Below are 26215 nucleotides of genomic sequence, written 5' to 3'. Positions count from 1 at the left end.
ACTCAGTCCAAGATCTGGGCAATCTCACAATGTCACGTGGTCCTAGGCTATGAATAGAAATAAATTTAACAACTCATAAGAAATCAGGTTGCCAACGCATAGGAAATCAGGTTGCCAACTCATAGGAAATCATCATGATGATCTCACTGATATGAATATTATTATTTACAATTGCTGATCGATTTTTTTTCTGAGAGGAAGGAAAAAGTCTCTAGACTTCAGGCTTCGCAGATAGCTTAGCTAGCGTAGAATATACGCTCCTGATCAAAATATCAGCGCTTTTGAACAGTTGCGGCAATAAGGAGGACAACGGGGCAGTTCCCCCACTTTTTGCCAGTTTTGCTCCAGTACTATTCTAAACCTTATCTGCTAAGGGAAAGTAAACTGTCTTTGCCCCCCCCCCCCCTATTGGCACCTTGGGAAATGGTTTATGTGCACACAACTCTCGAAATTTTATTTTCCACATGCTTGCACAAGTTTCCAAAATTATTGTGTATATTTGGAATAAACAATACTTTCATTTTAATACAATTTCAAAAAGTATATTATCTTCTGTTACTTATACTTCTTCTGTCACTATGCAAATCGGAAGCCGTTAACCACAAAAAACTTCTTCATTAGTCGCCATCTTCAGACAATTATTATCTTGTTATTCATTCCCTCACTAGATCTAAACACAAAAACAATATACAGTAAAACATCTCCTAACGGACACCTCTGAATAGCGGACAACTCTAAATTACGAATATTTTTAAATTCCTCGGCAGAAATACATGGAGTTTAATGGCAATTTTACTTCTCAATAACGGACATTCTTAATAAAGGACGCGTTCACTGAAAACTACCTCCCCAACGCAAATAGAACTTGTTAATAACGGACAGCCTGAAAGAAAACGGTCGCAATTACTGGAATTTGATACAACAATGGCCAGTATTTCGAACCAGCGCGCAGTGTTTCATGTTACACCGAACGTATTTCTTTTTAAAAGTTCGAGCCTATTGTAAATGAAATAGCATTTTGAATGCAGTAATTTAACAAAGGGTTACACTACGTGTAATGTATTTTCATTTTTGAAATTTGTAATGTATGTAGCGATACTTGTAAGCGACCAAGCCGAGACGACACGCAAATTGTTGCCGTCTCGCCTTTGGAAGCCACAATCTAGATTGTTGACATACAATAATTCTCACCAACTCGGCCAACTCAGTTTGCAAGGACCAAAACACAACAAAATCTTGCAGATCTCAGGAAAAGAATCAAGGGGCTCTTATGGAGAGACGTCGTATACACTACGGACGCGAAGTGAATAATGGAAATTTGGGAACTGGTATAGTGTGAACTTGGATATGATGAGAATCATTAAGAAGAATGAAGAAGATGACCACAACCTTATGGAATGAATGGAATGAAGAAGAAGCCCTTGGAACTTCCTTCTCTTCTGGAAGTCCATTTCATTTGATTCTTTTATGAGGCTCAAGGTCTAAGGACTTATAATTTGGTATGTTCTAATTATTCAATATATATAACATTTTTCTTTCATTACTTATTCATTATTTATTTTTAATGAAGAAGATAGCCTAAATTCCTTGAAAGCAAAATAAGAAGTGACCTTTGGAACGTCCTACTTCTGGAAGACCAGATACTTGCAACTCCTGTTTCTTTGGGAGGCTTAAGGTCTAAGGACCTGTATTACTCAATAAATTTACTAGATAATATCATATATTCCAAGTTAGTATTTTATTGTATTTATCATTATAAATTTCCGAAAGATTTTCAAGCTGAATATCAGCACCAAACAAATCCTTAACATATACAAGTCAATTTAGAAATTTTGGAAACACTGGTCAAACATATAATATATGATTTTGTTTGTTATATTTTATATTTATTCTGTATATACTTTTCCTTTATTATATTCATTCCTCAAGTACAATAATCTTAGAAAACACAAACATATATATACACACCTTGGTTTTATTAATAGGCACCAAGATTTGAAACTTCTCCCTACAAAATACTCGAATCCTCTTCCATATCCCAATCCTAAACGGGACACTACCGCTCTTGGCGAAATAGCAGCTATGATAAGCAATCTACGCAAAAGTATACCAAGAGAGAGGGTTGCGTAGTGTGAGTGGCGAGAGGAGGCTGGAGGACCTCGTCCCTCAGTGTCCCGATACACTATATACATTTATTCACATTTATTTACACTGTTCGCTGCTCCTCTTTGAGAACGGCGCACATTTAGTTCTGCTCCGCTTACCTGAGGCCAACTTACGGCACAACTACTGTCCGAAAACCTCTGATGTACTGTTTGTTGCAAGTCCGTTGCTTCCGATCACCTGCTGTGTCGACTTCCGGGACTCGAACCTGGCCGCGGCTCCTCAGCTCTGGGTGGACGAGCGAGGCAGATGTTCTCTCGGTTCGACGCCAGGAACAGTCACTGACACTTACTCGCGGCGTCATCGGACGGGGCAGAAAGACAACCAATGCACTCCATTGCCTGTTTATTGCGAGCTAATGGAACAACTCAACATTACTGTCCGAACTATTGCAATGAACTCTCGTGCCCGAACTCTCGCAAGGAACTCTCGTGCCCGAACTCTTGCAAGGAACTCTATTGTCCGAACTCTTGCAAGGAACTCTCGTGCCCGAACTCTTGCAAGGAACTCTAGTGTCCGAACTCTTGCAAGGAACTCTCGTGCCCGAACTCTTGCAAGGAACTCTATTGCCCGAACTGTTGCATGGAACTCTATTGCCCGAACTCTTGCAAGGAACTCTAGTGCCCGAACTCTTGCAAGGAACTCTCGTGTCCGAACTCTTGTAATGAACTCTCGTGTCCGAACTCTTGCAATGAACTCTCGTGCCCGAACTCTGCGAACTGCTCTCTAAGAGCACTTTTCAAAAAAAATAAAGCACTTCCAATGAACCGCTCTCTAAGAACACTTGGCTAGAACTGTCTTGTTCTCCTGTTAACTAAAACTATTGTCCTTCTCTCTTCTCGCAGGCTTCCATTCTTCCAAAATATCCACATAAAGGGGCAAGCTTTGATTGGCCCTTTCCATTTGAACCACGGGATCATGCAGGCCAAGGTTCCAGAAACTGCCGGCTACCGACATACTCAACCTGATGAACGTTATCTGACAACAGAAATCTATTTTGGCTGAAAAACAGCAAGCGGCTGTCGCCAAGCATGATAGGTGGTGATGAAAGTTTGGGCCGAAATAGTCACTACTATTGTTCTGAAAAGGTGGGTGACGGGCAGAAGATTCACCCTTTTGGAAGGAAGATGTGGAATTTAGGTCAGAGCTGGGAGACAAGAATTTGCTTCTTTCCCACGAGAGGTAGAGTTTCCTGAAACGGGGATATGAGCTAAATGCTAACTAACTAATTAACTTTCTAGCCTTCTTAAACCCGAAGGTTTATGGCTGCAGCAACACAGGCCTTCCATCTGTCCCTATCTTGAGCAAGATCTATACAGGGTGGCTCAATAAGTCACTTAACACCCCCAGTACAAGGCCACTGCGGCATGGAACGTGAAAATGGCAATGACCGATCGTTGACTGGCCAAGGGGGAACCACATTGACGTCACCCGCATGGTCGGCAGCCATCTTCATGTCCGCCATCTTGAATTCAACTTCAGAAATTTAAATGGGAAGGGGGTCGTGCGAAATATCAAAATGGGCTAGAATTTCACCAGAAAAACAACTGTGACATTTGTTTTCACCTAACTTTAATTGTTGCAGAGTTAACAATACCACAAAGTTATAACACATGCTCAATATGACGTCCCTCTTGCGCAACACACACGTGTAATCGTCTCTCCCATGACCTTACCACATTCTGAAGAACCTCAGGAGTTATTGCAGTACAGGCATCCACAATGCGTGTGCGCAAGTGGGCCAGATCCCTGATTTTCGTAGCATACACCATGGCTTTCAGGTGTCCCCAGAGGTAAAAGTCCAATGGTGTCAGGTCAGGTGAGCGTGCAGGCCATTCCACAGTTCCTCGGCGACCAATCCAGTGGTGAGGGAATTGTTGATCCAGGTACTGACGGACTATCATCCCATAGTGCGGTGGAGCACCATCTTGCTGGAACCATTCAGGATAGCTCCCATCCTCAGACAGTAAGGATGGTAAGATCTGCTCCCGTAGCAGAAGCAAGTAGCCCTCTGCATTTACGTTGCCCTCAATGAAAAATGGACCAACAAGTCGGGAACCCCAAGTACCACACCACACCATTAGCTTCCCGCCTCCCGTCACCTTGCTGGGATCTGTCCAATGTGGATTTTCGGGTGATCAGTACCGCAGATTTTGCTTATTTACCTCTCCCGACACATAAAAATTAGCCTCATCACTGAACAGAATCTTGCTACCGACGGCAGGGTCACTTTGCAGTTGTGCTATAGCCCACTCACAAAACTGCAAACGCCTGTCTGGATCGTCCTCACTAAGGTGCTGCTGCAGCTGTATCTTGTACGGATGCCAGTGGTGGTCACGTACAATCCTTTTAATTGAACCCCTGCTGACACCGCTTTCCAGCGCCAGTCTCCGTGTGCTACGGGTTGGGGACTTTGCAAATGATGCCAACACCGCTACAGCAGTACCCTCATCCGTGGCTGTTTTCGGACGTCCATGTCGCGGCTTGTCGTCCACAGATCCAGTATCTTGAAACTTTGCCAGCAACTGGCTGACGGCCACATGTGACACCGGTTGTCTTGCAGGATTGCGGTTATTGAAGTCTGCGGCAATGTCACGCGTACTTCTCTCTCCTGACATCAATATGATGGCAATCCGTTCCTCACGTGTGAGTGGCATTTTCGTTCAGTTCAGATCAGTGAAAAAGGAAATATGCTACTCTTGACACGATCAATTCACATCATCACTCTTTTAAACTTTTATGTAAAGACAAAACACAATCGTAATTCCCATGCCAACCAATACTACAAGATATGTACATACCGGTAAGTCAATATCCGGACATTTTCAGTGATTGGTCTAACAATAAATACCACATAATCACATACTAACGATTATTTGAACAATAAACATTTAGGCAAAAAGGAAAAGACGTGTCACTCTCCCATGCCGAAATCGCCCTTAAATTTAAAGTTAGGTGGAAACAAATGTCACAGTTGTTTTTCTGGTGAAATTCTAGCCCATTTTGATATGTCGCACGACCCCCTTCCCATTTAAATTTCTGAAGTTGAATTCAAGATGGCGGACATGAAGATGGCTGCCGACCATGCGGGTGACGTCAATGTGGTTCCCCCTTGGCCAGTCAACGATTGGTAATTTCCATTTTCACGTTCCATGCCGCAGTGGCCTTGTACTGGGGGTGTTAAGTGACTTATTGAGCCACCCTGTATACTCTTTTCCATCCCTACCGATTTCCTTTAGGTCTATCTCAACGTTGTCCCTCCATCTTCGTCTTGGCCTTCCTACAGGTCTCTTACCATCAGGTTTCCCAACAAGAATCCTGTAATATCCTGAGTTAAATGCATCTTAAATAAATAATATAAATATCCATATACCTAAACTTAACATAATTAGTAATAATATATATTAATGGTAATATGTACGGTTACATTAGTAAATTTAAATGCACCGTATGTGGTACAGTATTTTGTTCCTTGAATGTAGGGAAACAAAAATATTGTGTTCGTAAAGTATGTACTGTAATATGCGTATCCTATTGTGTAACATGCTACGCTTTTTTTTCTGAATAGCGGACACTTCTTAATAACGGACATTTATTTTCCCCCCAGGCGTGTCCGTTATTGAGAAGTTTTACTGTATTCTGTGACCTAAATCTGTGACGAGTGACATTCAATTTACGCTCGCCGAGCACGCTTATTTGTCCGTCACGTATACTCTGTCTCGGCTATCTCTGGGGCAAACGAACGAAAACAAATCTGCGCAATAAGTGACGCGAGAGGGGTCCACCAATGAACACGCGCGAGGGAAGGGTTTTGCGTAAAGAGGGGGGGGGGGGAAGCGACTGCAGTTATCAGTCTTGGCAGCTGCGTGTTCTGCTTCCCTGCTCCATAGATAGATGGGACATAGTATACTGTCTGGCTGCCTTAGCGGAGACCATGGACGGAAGTGCGCATGCGCCAACCGGACGCGTTCAGTGGCTAAATAGGGGTGACGGAGCTTTGGACAGGAAGCGGGTTGCTTGAAAATCGTCTGCTGTAGAAACGGCAATGAAGTTTCAACGTAGTAACATCGCCGCCAAAATACATACAGAGATGTTTACGAATTATGTAAGGGTTATGTAAGCCAGTCATATACTATATCAGCAAACAGAACATATCAGGAAAGTATTCATATCGTCACATTAGTAGATAAACTTGTTTCTAAAGCAGTAGCTTTGTTTTAGATCATTCAATTAAATTGATCTTCTTAGTAAATATTATAATTAGCACAAGTGTACATAACATTAAACAGGATAGTATTTAATAATAATAATATTGTTGTATATAGTATCATAAGTATAAATGTAGTAACTGAATGTCTTGTGGCATTTTCTAGCAAAACGAGGGTGTTTTGTAGAATGTGCAACAGGGGCCACTTCGAAACGGTTTGTTGCGAATTGTAAGAGAAAACACAAATCACAAACACAACACAGAAAGCGGTAATAAACACAACAAGCAAACCCCCACAAGCGAAATACCACAGGGTAGTTCGGCGAGTGCTTCTTCCTGCTTCCCCTCTCGCGTTTGGAATCGTCCTTTCCAGGTAGTTTCGTCTTCCTTGGCCGGACAGTAGCTGAGAGATCACGTTTCTCGCAGCGCGATCACATACTCTGTAGTACGAAAGAGTAATGACATTGTAATTATTCACAAAAAACGTAATACAGCTTGTCAACAAGAACATTCCGTGATTGTAAACGGTCACAAAATTTTAATTATGTATATTACGAAATTTATACCATTCGAAAGAACAGCTCAAAGAATTTTAGCGGATGTGTAATTGTTGGCGTTAACTACAACAATATATGGCACAACAATAAAAGAATGAAAAAAGGGTAAAAATTAGCCAAAAGTAGCAGAAAAACACATTTTAGGATGTAAGAGAAAAATTAATGAAAATAGTCATGGACAATTTGCACGGTAATACTCATGGATCCCACTGTACAATGCTGTATGAATGAGTGTTGCAAAGAAACTTCAAATAATAATAGAAATAAGAAACGTAATGGAGGACAAGAGAGAACACACCAAAAGATCTTTCGATTGTTAATGTGTTATTGTAAATGGCATTGTTGTTAGAAGCAAATTGTGTTACTTGTTTACTGGATGTTTAGGTTTGTACAGTAGGATCCACGAGTATTACCATGCAAATTGTCCAAGACTATTTCATTAATTTTCTCTTATATCCTAAAATGTCTTTTTCTGCTTCTTTTGGCTAATATTCTTCCTTTCTTCATTCTATTATTGTTGTGCCATCTATTGTTGTAGTTAACGCCAACAATTACAAATCCGCTAAAATTCTTTGAGCTGTTCATTCGAATGTTAACGGTATAAATTTCGTAATATACATAATTGAAATTTTGTGCTCGTTTATAATCACGGAATGTTTTTGTGGACACGCTGTAGTTTGCTCGTGACGGCTTCACAGGTAATCCTTTTGTGTGCGTGCATGTTGGCAGGTGCGTCTGAAGCTCGGTAGACGACAGAGCCAACACATCCTGTCTCGCAGCCCTCCTTTCCAAGGGATGTTTACAGGACCTTGCAACATTGTTACGGCGCGGATACGGTTCTTCCCAACCGGGGGACATTCTGAATTTGTCCTTTATGTAGTTTCCGCCATTTCCTGCCAGCCAATGAAAATTCTTCCTCTCCAATTGCCATTCTAGGCGGAGGGGACGGAAATTCAATTCCGAGCCTTTGGGTTCCAGAACTAAATCATTTGCATACAACGTGCCTTTGACAAATACCGCGCCGCCATAAAGGACGTCGCAAGGGAGAGGTGGACCTGGGAATTCGCGAAGGGTTCTTTGAAGAATACATGACGACGTCTACCCATATTTTCTGAGGCTGCGTTCACGCTAGAAATCACCATTTCGAAGCTCTTTCTCCTGTTATCGTTTCTCGAATATTTCCCATACTTCCTCTCCTAGTTGAAGAGAGTTTTGATTATAGTTGAAGTCCTGGTTCGAACGCCAGTTTGGTATCTTTGACACAGCTCGAGAGGAGGTCGATCTGGTTTCGACCCAGCACCTGTCTTTCTCAGAAGCGCAGTTGTCACTTTTCCTGCAGTGTTTAGACATCCACGTTATACTCCCAAGCAGGGTTGTTAAAGGACCAGGAATTTTAAATAAATTCAATTCCGGTCCAGGAGAGAACATCAGCGATTGTAGTCACGTTACCACTCTCCATGTAGCCCCATTCTCTCGCGCGCGTTCCTTCACTTGGTTGTAGCAGCACTGCCGTTCCCTGTAATATCTGCTGGGAACACAGAGGCCTCACGTTACCTCATCGACGGCTCCTATTGGCTGCGGTTCCTGAATCGGATGCCGGAGCAACACGTGACGGGTTTGTTTGAACTCAATGTGACGCCACGCTAATATAGTCCATTGCGTTATGTACAGTAACTCTTCGGCAAGGGAGTTTTTGAACCTGGCCCACGAGAGAACAACAGCGTTATTATTTATTCCCTATGCTACGCTTTCTATAACACCAGCGTGACATTCCAATGTAAAACGTGCTTGCGGACATTTTTAGAAGGCAACTTTTGATTGGTTAACCCTGGTCTGTAATTGTAAATAAATTCAATCCCGGTCTGGGAGAGAAAATCAGCAAACGTAAATGAGTTCTAGACAGTGTATAACCTTTTCATATTTAAATCATTTCAATTCGGTCCAGGAACCTTTTTCTGGATCAATTTAAATACGGTCCAGGAACCTTTTTTTCCAGAATGAATTTAAATTCGGTCCAGGAACCTTTTTTCCAGAATGAATTTAAATTCGGTCCAGGAACCTTTTTTATGGAAGAATTAAAATACGGTCCAGGAACCTTTTTCAATGTAACAATACGCAACTTGGACCGAATTTAAATTGTGCGAGAAGAAAGGTTCCGGTCCTGCAGCGGAACCCAATAGAACCCATTACAATTTATGATTTCCTTGAAACAACCTTGCTCCCAAGGTCTTCACATTGTATTAAAAAAATATCACAACACAATAACACAACCTAGCGAAGATAACCGCAAGCTCACGTTCAGAAATCTCTAAAGAAACTGAAAGGCAAAATCTCATTTACTCCACGTAGACATGACAAGCACTGTCAGTTTCTAAAACGGACGCTATTGGTGGGAAATGTTTGAGGGGAGGATGTACTGGGCTCCACGCAGACTTGACATATGGTTGCCAGAAGGAAACTGACCTTTCGGAACATTCTTTGCAGTGGCGTTCGAATCAGGACTTCAACTTTACCATCTCGGCGGATGAACGTGTTGACCGATCACGTCTCATAAGGTTCCAAGTTCGAGTCCTTGCCTGGCATTGGTTTCAATCTTCACCTTAACGTCGCGGTTAACGAAAAGCTGGAGAAGATATGAAAAAAAAAACAAGGCTATTTTGTACACTTGGCAACAGTTCAATTTTGATTGAAGTCCATTTTATGCACAGATAGGTTAATCATAAATGAATCTACAATTTAAAGTGAACACCCTTGCGTGGGCATCGTCAGTAGCGTTTGTATATATTAACAATAATAATAATTATTACCGTGGTTATAATTTTTAGAATTATAACTATTATAAAGTAATAAATAAACAGTTTTATTACAAATTTTCATTATTATATGCATGGATAGAATTTTGAGTTAATATCCAGCATCATCGGGTTAGTGTACTGAAATGCATAAATATAATATTTGGTTATTAACTTTTACATTCCTAGTTACAGAATAAGCTGTAGAACTTACGAGCATATTTTTTAAGTTATAAAGGTTTATAAAGAGTTATAAAAGTCTAATTTTGGAAACGGTGGAACAATTTATTATTTGGAGTCACTGGTAGAATATGAACAATATAACCTGTATTTGACAAGAATTTCTTGGATCTAATGTATTTTTACTTTGGTTATTCGAGCATAACACCTGCTGTTAACTATAAGATGTATAGTTTTTTTTAGCTGAAATGAACGAGAATTTCCAATAGGGGCGACGGACCCCCCCAGCCCCCCCTTACCACAAAACTTCAAAATTCATGAAAATCAGCCTTTGTTATTACGAAAAACTCAATATGATGACCAAGGCAGAACATAGAAATAGAGAAGAAAGGGAAAGAAGACTGAAGATAAACAAAGAATGGAAGAAGGTGTTAGAAGGAGTGGAAAGGACAAGAGCGAAAGAGGAGAGAAGAAGGAAGAGGAATGAAGAAAGAAAGGATAAGAAAAAAGAACGTGATATAAAGAGTCCAACCACTTTCCAGATGAAAGGAAATGTTTATCCAAATCGCCTGTCAGGTGAAAGGACAGTTGACAATGGAAGGCCACCTGATGGAATGTTCTAGAGAGAAAACAACTTTCTAATAATCTTGTGTCTGGAAGGGAGTGACTCTTGTGTATATATATCTTCCTCTTTTGTACCTTGTTTCATTTGTACTTGGTACAGAGTCTGAAGAAGACCTTGCAAGAAGGTTGAAACGTTACGTTTAGTTTATGTTTTAAAATAAAATAAATTTTCTGCCTTGGTCAGCATATTGAGTTTTTCATATCATGGAAACAAGGCTTAATGGCGTTATAATTTGTCATTACGTTTCTTGCCCAGACCAACAAGAATGGAATATTTGCTGCTGACTCCTTTAGTATCCAGAAACGCAAGAGGCGGAATACAGGAAGAAGAAAAAGGGATCACCCTGTGTTCTCCAGCCGCGTGAAACAGGATCCAAGGTAGGCAATTTACTGAGGCCATAACATTGATCCCCTCGTAGAGACGATTTCCCCAGGTTAAATGACAGGGGGTGGAAAATCCGCTGGTTTATCTGTGTACCTTTCCCTGCAAGTGCTGGAGATCAGCGAGGAGCAGGCTCAACCGTGATTTTTTATGGACCATTCGAACAAGCTTCCGTTTCGAAATTTGTTTCCGACGCGACGGGAAACGCTTCGAGTTTGTTTGATGATTGTTGTCTTCTGTAGACAACGGACAAGAACAATGCTTGTTTAGAAATGAAGGTGCTTTTCCATTTGTTTGTTGTAGAATCTTCTTCGCGAAGTTTACTTACATATGTTTCATTCTAGAAATCTATTCAATTGCCATTGCAACCTCTCATTTATCTCTTGCCTTTTCATCTATCAATTTATCCTTTTTTCTTCCGTTCACCAATACATTCTTTGTCTTTTGTTACATCAATTCGTCCTTTCTTCTTGCGTTCATCCATTTATAAATTGTCCTCTCGCCCATCTATTTATTGCTCCTTATGTTCATCCACTTATACATTTATTTTCGAACATTCATTTATCCTTTGTCTTTCGCCCATCAACTTATCCTTTTATCCATTATATTTTCCGTTATCCTTACGTTCATTCACTTATCCTTTGTCTTTCACCAATTAATTTATTTATCTATTTACCCATTTATCCCTTCTTGTATCTACTCAATTATCCTTTGTTCTTGCGTCCAATCATGAATCGTTCCTCTTTCACCCACGAATTAATCCCTTGTCCTTAAGCCCATCATCATTGCTTCTTCTCTCTTGACATCGACTACACTGAACGGCATGAAATTAGTCCAGTCAAGGCCATGCCTCCTACCTACAGTGTTGCCAACTTTGTTTAAATCATTCCGAAAAATTCTAGATAATAGTAGGAGTACTTAACGTAAAGAGCATGGTGAGGTATTTTCTAAAATGAATGAGACAAAGAGAAGCGGTGAAGGCGTGTGACCTTCACTGGTCTAATTTCGTGCCGTTCACTTTAATTCAATTGCACATTCATGTCCTTCTCTTACTTAAGGAACCTTGTTGCCAGCCAGGTTGGATCTTAACCCACGTATTTCAGGAATACATCCTGATGCATGTCACATAGCTTCACAATATTAAAAAATAAGAGGAAACGAACAAGTGAGAATCAAATGAAAACCTCAACTTGTTTTTGTTTCTCATCTAGTATAATTCTGTATGTTTGTTTGCACAAGCTTGCTGCATTTAGCACAGACCTATTTGATATGATATTTTATGTGACCAGTAGAAAATATGACGATAATATATTTATTTTTGTGAAAGAAAGCGTAATTTCTTTGTTATTATATGTAATAATGCACCTTGTTTGTAATGTATATCTTTTGTTTATTGTATTTTATGCTCTATTATGAGTAGTTTAATGTATCTTCATGTTTGCGAGAGCGCCCTATACGAATTTGCATTTCTAAACATGTATAGATGCCAGTTTTGTAGGTAGCATCTTTTTGTAGATAATGAGTGATTCATCTGTACTTGAATCTGTGTTCTCAAAATAGTATAAAAGCGAGGATGTAGCGTAGGAAATATCACACTTTCGCCACGGATCGACGAAGCTTAAACTTAAAAAGAACTCCTCGGTGTTGTGCATACATCTTGGTATGATAGTTCGGGGCGCAAGCTAAGCCTATGTGACCATAGGCATGCCGATGGCCATGCATTGATGCTATGCGCAATACTGCAACTATTATTCGTTAGGAAATAAAGCTAGCCTAATGATTAATTTGGACTAAAAGGCTAAAAAGCAAATTTTGGCTCTGTTATTATTGCATATCTCTTGGTGTGGTAGTTCGGAGCGCAAGCTAGGTCTATGTGATCATAGGAGTTTATGCGTTTTTAGTTGAGTCAATTCATCGACAAAGCGAAATTCTCGCCTTCGTCTCAAGTATATTCGCATTATAATTGCCATAAATAAAGAATAGAGCCTTTTAGTTTATCTACTGCAGCAATGTGGTTTTATTTCTCTGTGCTGTGAATATTGTCTTTGCCTAACACTATCCCTTTACCTGAGGGGAGTCTGTGTACTTCACCGAGTCTCATCGTTCACCGCTGAGTATTATTAAGACATTATTAATAAATATAATAATACGTTTAAAGATAAATAATAATTGAAAAATCTATGAACGTGGCATATTGCTGATCTACATATATTTTCAACTTTGAGTTAGTGCCTGCATATCTTAAGAATAATACAGGGTGATCCGTTTGAGATGTCAGAGAAGTAAACTGTTGTGTACAATAGGTTAATGTACGTATCTCTGAGCAGTTTGTTGTAATATGTGCAGAAAGGATGTAAGTTCTGAGTAAGTGCAGGTTTACAGACTTCAGCCATGTGGCTGTACTAGTGTGCATATAACACTCGAAAATTTCACATCTCATACATACATTGTGCGCTGTTGTGGCCTGACCACTATCTTTATCTACCATGAACCACGCGGCTGATGTCTGTAAACCTGCTCTCACTCAAAACGTACATCCTTTCTGCATATATTACAACAAACTGCTCAGAGATACTCTATGTGATCAAAAGTATCCGGACACACCGCGAAACGCTTGTTTATCATAGAGGGCTACACAGTACTGCCATCTACCGCGTGGAACACATAGTCAGCGAACTCAGTAGTCTGCAGACAGTGTGAGACAGCAGTATGGGATGGTCTGAGGAACTCACAGACTTTCAACGTGGTCAGTTGGTTGGGTGCCACTTGTGTAGGAAGTCTGTGTGTGAGATTTCCACCCTCCTAAACATCCCTCTGTCCACTGTTTCCAATGTTATAGTGAAGCGATGTCTACAACCCAAAAGCGTGCAGGCCAACCTCCCATGTTGACCTCCTGAGACCATCGAGTGTTGAAGAGGGTCGTACAGCATTATCGTCAATCATCCATCGCCACCATCACACAGGAATTCCGAACTGCATCAGGATCTACTCCAAGCACCATTACTGTTTGGCGCAAGGTGCGGCAACTTGGTTTCCATGGCCGAGCAGCTGCCCACAAGTCAAACATCACACAGACAAATGCCAAACGTCGTCTCGTGTGCTGCAAGGAGCGTCGAAACTGGACCATAGAACAGTGGAAAACCATTGTCTGGAGTGATGAATCACAGTACACAATGTGGCGATCCGATCGTAGGGTGTGGGTGTGGCGAATGCATGGTGAACGACATCTACCAGCCTGTATAGTGCCTACAGTGAAATTCGGAGGTGGCGGGGTTACAGTGTGGTCATGTTTCTTCTGGAGGGGGCTTGGCCCCCCTTGTTGCTTTATATGGCAATGTCACAGCACAAGCTTACGTTGACATTTTAACAGCTTTCATGCTCCCTACCGTCAAAGACCAGTTCGGGGATGATCATTGTGTCTTTCAACACGACCGAGCAGCCGTCCATACTGCAGGGCTTGTGGGGGAGTGGTTTGACGGCAACAACGTCCCAGTAATGGACTGGCCTGCGCAGAGTCCTGATTTGAAACCCATAGAACATCTCTAGCATGTTTTGGAATGCTGACTTCGTGCTAGACCACACCGATCCACATCGATACCTCTTCTCATTTTGGCGCTCTGCGAGGAATGGGCTGCCATTCCTTAGCAAACCTTCCAGCACCTTATTGAAAGTATGCCTGTGAGAGTGAACGCTGTCATCAAGGCTAAGGGTGGGCCAATACTGTAATGACTGCCAGTGTTCCCGATGGAGGGTTGCCCAAACTTGAACTTTACTTTCAGGTGGGTGTCCGGATACTTCTGATCATATAGAGTACGTACATTAGCCTATTGTACACAACGGTTTACTTTTCTGACATCTCAAACGGATCATCCGATAAGTCTTTGGGGTCACGTATGAGAAACAGGGAAGCCTTTCCACCCATCTGCCTGAAAACCGAGGCCATTGCAGAACTTTTTCCTCCATTAGTAAACGTTGTGGTGTGGTAAGCATGCACTGAGATATTGCATTTTCATTTGCCGAGAACTTTCTGTACGTTTTAGGCTGACAGAGGGTAAGAAACTACTTCTCTTCGCTGATGCAAGTGTGTACAGGAGGCGTCATCTTTAAAATTGAAGCTCACTTGATCAGTGTTGCAGCCTTGTAAATAAGTTTATACTTTATGCAAATTTGAGCTGTCTGCCCCACAATTTTTATTGGAGTTTTAAGGTTTTCATTTGACGTGTGACAGAAGAAGCTTAACATAAAAATGAACGGACGCAGGGTAGGGAAAGATTAATAAGGGTGAAGAATTAGAGCGATCTTCATTACAGCAGTGTTTTAGTTTCATGAACTTTCCTTCTGCGTCTTTCATCTTGGTTCACTTTTCATCTTTAGTCTCATACCCAGACGACTCTAAGCGAGAGGAGAAGAGAAAGAGGGAGAGAGAGAGAGATGGAGAGAAGACTCCTTGAGATCTGAGAGATTCTAAAGCGAGAGGAGAGAGTAACTATTTGTCATTCCACTTCCATTTCTTCCGCCGTGAAGGAACGGAACTCTGAGGCAATCAGTGAGGGGAAATTTGCGTCCTACGAGAGGAAAAACAGATCCAGATTTTCAGCAGAATGTGGATCTCAAGGAAGAAGATGGATGCGAGGAATAAGCACCTGAATTTGCCAACTTCTCTAAGGATTTCCTGTGCGCAGAAAATGCACTTCACTAACTCTACCAACGGGCGAAGAGTGGATTTTCGCTCATTCATTTACCGATGAGCTTTGTAGACAATTTAAAGCACCTTTCATGACGTCAGACTGTTTCCGAAACACTTCAGCCAAAGTACACCAACATCTACGGATGTTGATTGATTAATTCAATTACATTCTATCGCAGTAATCTCTAGAGCAAGGCCTCGCATAACGGTAGAGCAGGGGAGAAAGCGAGGGGGCGGAGTGAAGCAGTACACGCTGGTACCTGAAGTTGCTTTTCCCCCTCCACGCAATCCCGTTCTCACGTTTTCATTGGTGGAGCCCACTCGAGTAACTACAGTGCGTTCATTTTGTGTCTGGGCCGAGGAAGCGCGTGACATGCCGGCATTTGCGTCCCGTAACGTCTCGCTTATTTAGGCACATATCTTTAGAATGTAGACAATTACTTTACGAGCATCCAGAAAGTAAGTTTCACACTCGCCCCATGCGTATTGAAACCGGTTTTGCGCATGCGTGAGAGGCACATGCCCTGGCTAGTGAATGCCGTAGAAGACGCCTCCCGAAAGTCCTCAGTAGCGTCGCGGCAGCGATGAAACATGGAGGCTCTTATTCCATCTCCCGCCGCGTGCGAGGTTCGTTCGGTGATCAAGTTCTTGAACGCCCAAAACATACAGATCATCGAAATTCATCGTCAGCTGTGCCAGGTGTATGGGTCAGACGTCATGAGTAAGCAGATGGTGCGTCGTTGGTGCAGGACATTTACTGAAGGCCGGCAAAATGTGCATGACGACGAGCGCATATGACTAGGCGCACTGCAGCCCTTCTGGACAGGTTCGGTTGGGAGGTGTTCGATCATCCATCGTACAGCCCGGATCTTGCACCTGAAAAAGTTCCTGTCCGGTCGACATTTTCACAGCGACGAAGAGGTTCAGACGGCTGTCACACAGTGGTTCGGCGCCCAGCGGCGGATTTCTACGACGCAGGTATACAGAAGTTGGTCCCACGCTATGACAAGTGCCTCAATTCCTGCGGGAATTATGTTGACAAGTAACTGGACAAGTGCTGTATCTGTGGCATTAAATAACTGAATGCAATAATGTTTCCTTTTGTGCACGACCCCAGGGAAACTTACTTTCTGGATGCGCCTAATATTTAAATTGCAGTAAACGTGTACTAACCTGTGTTATAAGAGTTGTTCACGGTGCCAGGAGCCAAAACAAACGCACTGTATTTGCGCAGAGGCTTATTTTTGTTCTCGCTGCAAAGATTGCCGGGACAGAGTATAGGTTACTTTACGTCGCTTTTCTGCCACTTTTGACTAATCGCGACTGTGAGGATGACTGATGATATGAAAGTGATGGAGAGACGTTCGCAAAGAACAGCCATACCTAGACCGGGATTTGAACCTGGAACCCCTGCTGTCGGAGAGCGCTGTGCTAACCACTCTGCCACGGAGGTTGGCACAACAGATGTTCGTAACAGGAATACAGCAATCAAGCAGTTAATGTAACTTTCAGATAGGTAACAAACTTAGGACACAAACTACTACAAGAAAACCACAATCATTAAACTGTGCTCATTACAATATGAGTATATATCGTAACCCTCGCACACGCTCGCACAATGAATAGCATCTACCAGAAACAGTACACACAGGAAACCAAATGCATCAAATGTATTTGATGTACCAAAAACTTATCAATTACTAGACTAGAGTATGTTCTTTTGGCCAAGAACCATGCATTTTTGCATATCGTTTGAAAAGGTAACGACAAAATGCATATGTTGCAAGTGAATATTTCCATGATGATGTGTACTTCAATGCATTTTTTATGCATCTTTCTCGATGATGCATTTAAACATGTGCTCAGAGCTACAGAGTTATGCATATTTTGGTTTCAAGTGATGCATTTATTTCTGTGTGTACAGTCACGGACACTCCTGCGTTGTAGCGAAAGCATTGAAAGTTAATGGAGTTGTTACAATCCACAAGTGTCCGTGACTGTACAACGCTGTTTTGTAGTAGAGAATGGAACAGGACTAGCTACAGAGAAAGGTGCTTTGAAGGGGAATCAAACCAGAAACCTCTTGAGTACAAAGTGAACATCACACATACGGCAGGCCAAATAAAGTCAGTGGAAAATAACGAGGGCCCAACAATTGGATTCTACTTGAATGGGGACAGAGTTGAATACAAACATGAATTATCTAAATCAATGACTTCCAACTAGAGTATCTAGTACTCCCAGTCAAATAGCCAAAGGCTTCGTATCACAGATATTGGAAAACGAAATCCCTCTAATACGAGGGCCACTATTTATATTTTGAGCCTTGGCAAAACTGATTGAAGTTAGGCGCGATTTGACGTTTGCACGGAATCGTCTGGCATTATTGACCATAACGTACTTCAAATGTTTTGTCAATAGCTTCATTTGTGTTGTTTATGTTGCCTTGGAGATTGCGCGACAACAATAAAATGGAATTAACTCGTGAACATTTTCGTGCGATGATTTTTTTATGATTTTCGACATGGATTATCAAGACAAGAGTGCATCGATCAACTTACTTCCACATTTGGCGATGAAGCCCCATCCTTTGCCACTGTGAAACACTGGTATAACGAATTTAATCGTGGCCGCCATTCGCTCACCGACGAGATTCGCGAAGGTCGTCCAAAATCAGTTGTTGTTCAAGAAAACATTGATGCTGTGCAAAACGTAATACTGCAAGATCGTCATGTGACATACTGTGAGATTGAGGCAACCGTAGGCATTAGTTCCACCAGCATATATAAAATATTACATGATCATTTAGCTGTGAGAAAGGTATGTTCTCGTTGGATCCCACACAATTTGACAAAAACTCAAAAAGACGCTCGCGTCAATTGGTGCAAACAAATGCTCAATCAATACAATCGTGGTGCTTCAAAAGACGTATATAAGATTGTAACAGGTGAGGAATCATGGATATATGCATATGAGCCGGAACGTAAACAGCAGTCGACTGTATGGGTGTTTGAAGATGAACCCAATCCAACAAAAGTTGTTCGCGCTCGAAGCACATCGAAACAAATGGTCGCCTGTTTTTTCGGGAAAACTGGTCATGTGGCAACTGTGCCTTTAGAGGAACGTAGAACGGTCAACTCTGAATGGTACACAACAATTTGTTTGCCAGAGGTCTTCGGTCAAATACGGAAAACAAACAAACGCCGTCGGATCATTCTTCATCAAGACAATGCCAGCTGTCACACATCTCGTCTAACAACCGACTTTATGCACAGTCAAAAAATCGAATTGATGGGTCATCCGCCGTACAGTCCTGATTTGGCACCCAATGACTTCCTCTTTGTCCAGAATAAATTGCGTAATTCATTAATTCGTAACATCCCAAATCGATATCGTGTATAATCTTGCACAAACTTGTTCTAACTTGCCCAGACCTGCAGTTGGATTTTGTTGAGAAAGACGTTTGGCGACAGGTAGCTGCGAGACGGCTGCCTTGGGGAAAGGTGAGTCAAGGTGAAGCAAAATTGAGAAAAGCAGCAGGATCGACGGGCAAGAGGCTTTTTGGTTGACAATCGCAAACAGGTGAAGACGAGGGGAAACAGGTACTGCATGATATCGAACAGGGTGAGTTATCATTATTCATCTACCTGATATTCTCAGTCAGAAGGGTTGGGATAAAACTGTTATGTCATTTATTTAAGTCAGATGATTTACCTCGTATCTGGCCCCTGTCGGGGCCGTCGCGGTTAGCGAGTGGTGCAATTTATGAGATGAGCTACTCCCCCGTTCTACAGGGTAGAACGCTACGTGGCGTTAATGCTTGAGGTTATCATCCATTTCTTCGGAAATGCGATGAAAAATGAGATCTGGCATTAAATAGTAACGTTTCAGAATTGATTTCTTCTTATTATTTTCATTGTTTTGAGGGGGCTTATTACGAAAAGGACGTCAATGTTGTTAGTAATGGTTCATCTTGTTTTGCGAACTTGAAGGTGCGCTCGATATCACCTTGGATCGCCTTATTGACCCCCCGCAGGAGTCCTATTTTGACTAGGAGTCGCAAGCGCGTGCAAGCTCTGGCACTCCAAACATCCCTATAAGTCAAATCAATTCCCCCAGAATGGCTCAAACACCCTTGTACAGTGGCTCTCAAAAGTTTTAGGACAACGACATTTTAAACTAGGCAACCCAACGTACCCAAGGCGTTGTTGGGTTGCGTGTAGAGTTAGGCTAAATTTCAGGCTTGCCACATGCACACTAGATATTTATAAAATACGCGAAAGAAAGAAATCCAAGTATTATTGTATAAAACTAGAAAAAAATATCAGTATTACATTGTTAGAGTATCGTAATTCACGACATCTTCCCTCCTCTCGTCTCCAGTCTTTTCTGTTCTTCTCTTCTTCTTCTCCTTCTTCTCTCCCCTCCTTCTGCTCTGCTTTATCTCATATCGCCCTCCCTCCATTTCTCCCCTCTTGTCTCCATCCCACTCTTCTCCACTCCTCTTATCTCCTCTCCTGTCTTATATTTCCGACTCCACTGCACTCTTCTCCTCTTCTTTTCGTTCTTCTCTCTTTCACTCTATTCTCCACTCTCCTCTTCTCGTCTCCTTCTCTCCTCTCCAAACTCTTCTTCTCTCATTCTGTTTGCCTTCCTCTCTTCTCTCCTCTTTGCTCCATTTTCCTAATCTCTTCTCGCATCTTTTGCCTTTCTCCTTATTACTTCTCCTATCCACTTCTGTCCTTCATTTTCTTCCCTCCTTTGCTTTTCCTTTTCCCCTTTTGCTTTCCCTCTTGTCCTCTCTGTTGTAACCTTCTGTTTAATCTATCCTCTTTTCCTTTGTGTAGACTCATCAGCCATGAAATACTAGAAAATCGATTTTCTTTCTTTCAGAAAGAATTTCTCATTTGCAACAAATGTAATACTGATATTTTTTTTCTAGTTTTATACAATAATACTTGGATTTCTTTCTTTCGCGTATTTTATAAATATCTAGTGTGCATGTGGCAACCCTGAAATTTAGCCTAACTCTACACGCAACCCAACAACGCCTTGGGTACGTTGGGTTGCCTAGTTTAAAATGTCGTTGTCCTAAAACTTTCGAGAGCCACTGTACATCCCCTTCTTTTAGAGAGCATGAAATTTCAAGGTGCCTCAGGGGAAGACATTAATCAATTTCTTGAGCGCTTCGAAAGTGCAGCGATTCTGAATAATTGAGACGAGTCTAGAAAACGTGTTCTGCTTCCAGCCTTGCTGAGCGGCCGAGCGCTGCGATGGTTCAATGCCATCAGACAGCAACAAGGTGTAAGGTTAATCACTTTTGACGATTTGAAGAAAAAGCTGATCGAGGAGTTCACAGGCTCCCTCGATCAGCTGCAAATTGAAGAGGAAATACGATACAGCTTTCACAGAGATGATTAGCCGGCATCGTCTTATGTTCGGGATAAGCAGACTGCAACACTCGGGGGATGACCAATAGCCTAGTTAGCTAAGTGTAAGTCTACCCATAATGCTAACCTTTTTCTCCAACGGTGGCATGAGACTCCATTTTACTCAGGGTTCGGGAAAAAAAACGAGCACTTAGTGTGCTATGACGTAGTTGACCAGTTAAGTTCATTGACAACTCAAAATTAACTAAACATAGAAAGGTTTATTTCATCACAAACTTAAGCAAGAAATGAACTTAGACCCTTTTGCAGTAGTTTTATACATCCAACTTTTAGTTTCACAGATACAGATACAGATATATATATATATATATATATATATATATATATATATCATTAAATATAAAGTTAGTTTACCAAATTAGAGTTGTAACCTGTTTTTAAATTGATACATTTCTTATTACATATTTTTAACAGAAAGGTCCCAAAGATAGAGGTGCGACTCGTACAAATTGTGACGAGAAAGGCTCGTTACAATACTCTTCTGTTTAAAATGGACCCTAACATGGCCGTTAATAAGCGACTCAAGTACATAAATGCGGGTCTTCAATCCGAATTCATGAGGGGGATTTATAAGAAGCATTATGATTCAGTTCGAGATCATCTGAAAGACTTGAAAGAGTTTGAGAAAGCTAAATTCTTGATGCGCCGTAGCGTATCCTTCCTAAAAATAAGGAAGGGCTGCGAGAGGTAATTCACGTCTACTCATTGGGGATGAAATAGGTGGATGTTCATCCTTGTCAAAAGGAACGAACATACAACTACTAATTTAAGCAGTCGAATTATATAATACCTATTTATTCCCACATATCTAAATACTTGTACAACAACAGACAGATTCACGTTCAGGTGCTAGGTTGCTATAATTTACCTGGGATGATTGAGGACGCTATTCCGTTGCCTGTTCTAATTCAACTGTCCACTCTCGTCCCTCCTTTTTTCATCCAAAACTCCCCATCATTTACCTCTCTACGTCAAAACCCTTCCCACATCTTACACTCGCACTATTCCGCATTCTAGCTCGTTCTGACGCCTACATTTCCTCGTTCCTCATTCTTTCCAATCATGCCACAGTAGAACGGTGCAGGAACTCTTGCATACGGCACAGAAAGAAACCTTGTTTTCCTCTCCCGCTGAGTTGCGCATTCCCATGCAACATAACCCCGTAGTCAGCACTACGGCTGCTGTTCCAGACACGGTAACTACGGCAAATAAAGATGTACATTCACAGCTGCACGCGTTGCAAGCGGAATTAGACCTTCTGGACTTAACACTACTAAAACTCTGAGGACCAAAATATACTTACCTGGGTTAAAAGCTGAGGCTCCGTAGGGGCACTCAGCACACACAAGGACAAAACAGCCCTACGGAGAATTATACTGGTCGTAGACGTCAGAGCTTCTCTGGCCTGCAACACTGCAGTTTTCAAGATATAATACACCTGGGGCTGGAATCTGTGGAGCAAGGTCGCACTTAACGGTACAAAAGGGGAGAAAGCGAGTGGGCAGAGCGGGTAGAAACTGCAGCCACATTTTCCTCATCATGCATTCACTTCCTCTCTCACATGTACATTGGTCGAAACCTCTCGAGTTACTACTTGCGCAGAGACGTATTTTCGTTCGCTTGCTCCGGACGGGAGAGAGTATACGTGGAAGTGAGGTTGACTTTGGGTGTCTTACCTTAAGGCAACTCTTTAAACACTTCCCAATCTTAGAGACTGGTCATCACAGCGCGCTACGACGCCAGGGTTCCCGGGTTCGAATTCCGGCCTGGGCACAAAACTCATATCGTCGCGATTAGCCAAACGTGACAGAAAAGCGAAGTAAAGTAAACCAAATCTATGCTGGAAAAAAATCCTCGGATCTGAGAGTGAGGAATTTTTACATTTCCAAATCTCTGACTCTTTGAAACTGGTAAGATGCAAAAGGTAAAGTTCCCCTTGCATATAGAACAGTTCCACGAAGACACATTTAGAGGATGTGGGGGTAGGGCCCCTCACATTCTCGATCTCTGACATTTTGGGAGTTATGTGATCAGCACCACGCTCCGGCCACCATAACCCCGCAGTGTTGCCCCCAGTTACAATTGATTTGAGACTGGATGAGCCCCAGAGCCGCTGTATGTGTGGAGAAGGACGGAAAAATACCGACCTTTGATCACCCACCTCTGGAATCGAATCCAGGTCTTCCGCGTGGCAGTCAGACGCCCTACCGACTTTTTTCTATTTTAAATAGGAATACCCATAAGCGGTAGTATCCCCGTCATTAAGTTTTTTTTCTCAACTTTTACATTTATTTTCTCATCATGGACAAATACAAAGAACATCCAACTCCTAACCGGGATTCGAACCCGCGACCCCGGCCTCCTAGTGCGCTGCGCTGACGGAGATTTTGTAAAATCACTACCATATGTAATGCACCATTTGTGTGTTGATTTGGCATATTTTACTTCGCTATTCTGCCACTATTGGCTAATCGCGAAGATGAGGATGAGTGATGATTGATGAACGAACAGTCACAAATAAAACCTATGCCCAGACGGGACTCGAACCCGAGACCTCGTAGCGCGATGCGCTAACCACTCTGCTACGGAGGTCGGCAACACCACCGCGGCTACTGGCGAATCAGGAAAAGAAGAGAATAGAAACCTTAAACCTTAGGAACTGGCAAATAAATCGTAACATCCTGTACTCTGTCCTGGGCAGTGGCGGCGATTAGGAGGCCCGAGGGGACATTTGCCCCCACTTTTCTCCCTGCACTATGCTAAATCTTATTTACAAATGGAAATATACTGTCTTTGCCCCATCCCAAGTTTTGGCACTTTATCCCCCCCCCCCCGGTTTTGGAACCCGATCGCCGCCACTGGTCCCGGATGTCTCTGGAGCAAGCGAACGAAAACAACTCTGTGCGCAATTAGTGACGCGAGACGGCTCCACCAATAAACACGTGAGCACGAACGGGATTGCGTGGAGTGGGTGTATTGCTTCGCTCTTCCCACTCGATTTCTCCCCCTTCTCTGCCGCTATGCGCGGCCTTGCCCCAGAGATAACGGGGACAGAGTATAGAGATTGAACCAGGAAATATTCCTCAAATCTTTGACATTAGCGGACGACGAAATCTCTCTAAATGGAAACGACGATCTTGAATCCGGTGATAAACACCTGTGAATATCGTACCCGAGTGTCAAGATCATCTCCCGAAGACCGTATCTCGTTTAGAGTAAATAGCCGACCTCCGCGATGCATACGAGAACACCGACGTCATTTGCAAAAGTCGTCACCACTTACGTAACACCTCGCGTGAGCCATAACAGAAACGAACGAGGCCGTAGGAGACTGCTTCATTCCCCTCCGTGCATCTCTAAGCAGAAATCTGCAGCGAGAGAACCCTCCCCCCCTCTCAGCATCCCCCTCCCCTTCCGCGGGAGTCCCGAAGAGCATGGAAATGGATGTCTGCGACATCGGGATCATACAAAGCTCCTGGCCGAATCCGTGTAACGCGAGCGCCGCCCTGGGGGGAGAAATTGGAAGCTGCTCAGCTCTCCTCCGTGGTCGAGTCGCGGACTTTGAGATACTTCGGATGTAGCCTTGAAGGTCATGAGGGGGGGGGGGGGCAGAGATTTAAGCCGATATAGGCGCCCAATAGAATAGGATGGGGTAGACAAACTGAAAAAGATAATGGAATAAGATAAGGAAATAATACGAGGGTACGTCAGTAAGTAGATCACAAACGTTTATTAAAAATGTACTAACAAGGGAGGTCATCTAAGTGTCCTCCTCCGACTTCCATGAAACTTGGCAGGTGAATAGAGGGACCCAAGGGAAGGAATACGTGCTTCTTTATTTCAGCTAAAAAACTGTTTTAGGGGGCAAAACCCCCTCAAATGTCAAGATGAGGACAAATTGACGTGGGGATCTGACCCGCGTGTCCCCCTCCGATTTCCATGAAAAAAAAAACACGTACTTCTTCCTTTGGGCCCCTCTATACACCTGCCAATTTTCATGAAAATCTGGGGGGGGATACAAGGGTCATATCCCCGCGTCAAGTTGTGTTTATCTTGACATTTGAGGGGGGGGGTTGCCCCCTAAAACAGTTTTTTTTAGCTGAAACCCAAAAATACATATTTCTTCCTCTGGGCTCCTCTATACACCTGCCAAGTTTCATGGAAATCGGAGGGGGACACTTAGATAACCTCCCTTGTAAGTGAGATACTGACTAGAACACCGTTTTATATTTTTTAACATAATCTTCACCAACATTGATACACGTAACCCCTTGCTTTATCAGTCCCCGAAAACTGCTGCATACAAGTATTTGGGCTGCCCCAGCTACAGTAAAACCTCACGTTCAACATCTTCATCATCCGAGAAACGTTAGCCTCCACCGCGCGGCCACACTTTTCGGAAATTCAAAGTTATTATGCATTATGCTGTAGGCAGGCTAAATCATGAGAACACCCTATTGCAGTTGCTATGCTGTCACTTCGAATCATCTCTTCCACTCGTACCATCTCTACGTACAGTCCTCTAGTACAGTCGCCATTTTTAAACTGAGCTGCCCATGTGTGCGTCTGCTATCTAGCGACTGCTAACTGAATATCATCAAGTTGTATTGTGCTGCCACCTAATGACAGCTTCAGACATTACTTACAACTATTTGGAGATACACCATATCAGTTTGTGACCTGTTTACTGAATTACCCTCGTATTAATATGTACCTTGAGTAATATATTCTCTATCCGGCGTAAGAACGAAGGACATGAACAAATATGCATGTGGCTTCTGAGAGATCAAATTGGTTATTCCAATGACAGATGTGCAAGATTCTTGCGTGTAGGAATGTAGTTCATGAGGCAGAGTTCACTCAACGTAGTTGCCACATAAAAAATTGTTGAACCTGCAGCTGTGACCAGCACATTCATGAGTAAAATACGTAAGACCAGGACCAATATATAGGAAAGGAACTCACAATGGTCTCGTTGACATTAAATTCGTTTTTGCGGTGGATGGAGAATACACACGATCTCGCCACTGTTGGTTCTGTTGATTTATTCAATTGAAAATTGTAGGTGCGTCAGTATTTAGGCTATTTTCCATTGGTCACATTGTACGAGGATATCTTGTATATCTGCACGCGCATGTATTTATCTATTATATTTCAGTAATATTAATAGATA

This window comes from Lepisma saccharinum, chromosome 15, assembly GCF_977018435.1.
Source record: "Lepisma saccharinum chromosome 15, izLepSacc3.1, whole genome shotgun sequence".
NCBI classification, from domain to species: domain Eukaryota; kingdom Metazoa; phylum Arthropoda; class Insecta; order Zygentoma; family Lepismatidae; genus Lepisma; species Lepisma saccharinum.
This window is presented reverse-complemented; position numbering follows the sequence as displayed.